This window comes from Triticum dicoccoides, chromosome 3B, assembly GCF_002162155.2.
Source record: "Triticum dicoccoides isolate Atlit2015 ecotype Zavitan chromosome 3B, WEW_v2.0, whole genome shotgun sequence".
NCBI lineage: Eukaryota > Viridiplantae > Streptophyta > Magnoliopsida > Poales > Poaceae > Triticum > Triticum dicoccoides.
In genome coordinates, this window is record NC_041385.1 from 259055641 (window position 1) to 259058579 (window position 2939).

Here is a 2939-nt window from a genome sequence, read left to right on the forward strand (position 1 = left end):
GTCGGAGCTCCTTTGACGGTGTCGTGATCCTCGCCTCCCGCCTCCCCCTCGCCGGAGCTCCTTCGGCGGATCCGTGATCTCCACCACCAGCCTCCCCCTCGCAGCAGCTCCTTCGACGGATCCGTGATCTCCGACACCAGCCGCTGCCTCCCCGGACCTCCTCGCTGGAGCTCCACCACAAGCAGCAGCGTCGTCGTCTCCCCAAGCTCCTTGCCTACATCAATGGCGCCATCTTCCAAGATTATGCTAGTACGCTGCCCACGAGAGGAAGAAGAAGAAGTCAGATCCAAGAACATGCCACTGGAGGTGATGTCTGCTTCCCACACTAATTTTCCTGAAAATTGAATCTGCCTGATTGCTACTGAAGCACAAATGATCAATTCAAAAAATGTTTTCATGTCTGGGTTTACCTGAAGAAAAATACCACGTTTGTATCAGTTCATTAGTCCTGCTATGCAGAAGATTCAATTTAAAAATTGCACACACTATGCTCTGCCTACATGTTACACTATTAGATTCATCAGTACTACATGTGTGCTGCATCAGTGACACATGCACTTCCGATGATCTTCGCGCTCAGCTGGTCGCACTTGGCCAGGAGCTTCGCATTGCTCTCACTTAGTTGCCGGATGATGCCGGTAGCATGTTCATAAGAGCTTTCATGTCGTCCAGCAACCTCGCTCAACCGAAGATCTGATCCATATGGACGATCGCATGCATGCGCCTGTAAGAGTCCTCGCATGCCGCGAGACATTTTCCCAGGCCGCCGCGGCACGGGAGGATATCTCCGCTACATTCGTGGCACGGCGGGACATCTCTTCTGCTTCCGCGGCGCGGCCGGACCAGTCTGCTGCATCGACGGCGCGACGGGACCTCCGTGCTGCTTCGGCGGCGTGGCGGGACCTCTGTGCTGCTATGGCCGCGCGGCGGGACATGCCGGCTACTTTCGTGGTGAGGCGGGTCATCTCTCGTGCTTTCGCTTCCATGCTCCCATTTCCCTGGTGGCAATCCCTCGACCCAGAACTCATGCTGGCCAGCCTGGCCATGGCAGACGTAAGGGAACGATGATGAATGACTTGTTTATTTTTGTGGATGAGGAGTTGAGGAGGAATGTGCGGTCATCTTGGAGTAGTAGTATTTATAAACAAGTACTAATACTCTCATAAGTGTGAAACTGTTTAGGTTTTGATCGGTGTGAACAGGTTTGCAAATAAATATAGCGTGGTGGTAATTTAGAATGCGTGACGGGACGTAGGCTCAAAATTTATTGATGGTTATAAGTGCGGCACTATTCTCGGAAGGCGTAACGTGGGCACACCTTCTCGGCCACGTACGTGGCGTTTGCACAATAGGGTGCACCGCAATAGGCAATGTCAGCACATGTCTTGTTCCAACAACCGTGTGCGCTCGTTATTAGCATCGCGCACGCTTCTTTTAATTAGAATGTGTGTGCCCGTCTAGCGCACGCACATTGATTTATCTAACTGTTTCTGTTTGGTGTGGCTAATCGCAAACAGTTCGTCGGTGTGAAGTGTATGCCATCAACCGCAGACACTTTGATCTGGCTGAACCATTTCTGTTCTGTTGCCTAATCACAAACAGTTAATCCTTCTGAAGCGTATGCCCTCAATCGCACACACCTTTATCTAGTTGCCCGCTTCTATTGTTCCTCTTCATCACAAACAATTGATCCGAGTGAACCGTATGCTGTATATCCCACACGCCTTCATCTGGCTTCCCATTTCTTTTGTTCCGCCTCATCGCAAATAATTCATTGAACTGAACCGTATACCTTGCATCCCACACGCAATTAAAATCAGAATCGTGTTTGATGCATCCGGCATCGCAAACATTTTGCACGTTTTTTGACATTTCTTTTACACCATCGTTTGCAATTATTGCATCGCACACAGTTTCATTGAAGGGTCTCTGATCGTAGTGTTGCATTAGCAACAACCTACAGTAGTGTATGTATCCCCAGTTATTACGTAATGATACGATGTAATGATATCCACCTTGCAAAAGTGTTTTAATATGCGGCTCTATCCTTGGTGGGACCTTCGAGTTCCTCTCGGATAGGGTCGCATATTGGGCTTGACAAGTTGGTATCAGAACCTAGACCGACCATAGGAACCCCCTTGATTGACCGTAGTTGGCCGTTGTCGAGTCTAGAAGAAAACCATTTTTGTAGTCTAGTTATATCAGAGAGTAGGAATTCTTTTTACTCCTCAGCCCACTTCGTTGCTCTAGTGAGAAATTTTGACATAGGTTGTCGGACTACGGGTTCCGGCAAAACCCTTAAGGTTCGAACACTGGGATGTGCACGAAGATCTCTCTCTCCCCTTAGCTCGCACGCTCAACAATCTCACGGCCTAGCTCAATGAACCCGAAGAACAAGGGACACAAGAGTTTATACTGGTTCGGGCCATCATTGTGGTGTAATACCCTACTCCGGGGTGGTGTGGTGGATTGCCTCTTGGGTAGAGGAAGAACTAGTACAAGGGAAGAACAGCCTAAGGAGGAGAGGTGTTCTGGGGCTTGGTCAGCTAGCCAAGGTTTGGATCCATCTGTCCGTCGCCCCCTCTATGGTCGTGGCTAGTCCTATTTATAGAGGCCCTGGTCCTCTTCCCAAATATTGAGCGGGAAGGGATCCCACGACGGCCAAGTTTGAAGGGGACAACTAGTACAAGCTATCCTGACAAAAGTAGTCTCCGCCTGCCAAAAGCTCTGGTGGTGACGCCATCTTGGGCTCCGTGTTGACCTCCCTCCTGCCGTCCTGCTGGCCTTGGTCTCGTTATACCGATATGGAAACCTTTCCCTGACGCCTCGAGACTCCTCCCCTGCGCTTGCCTCTTTAGCACCAAAGCGGAAACGAGGACACTGCGCGCGCTGGCGCCAGCCTGGTCATGGTCGTCATGGTTTACATCACAGGAACCTCG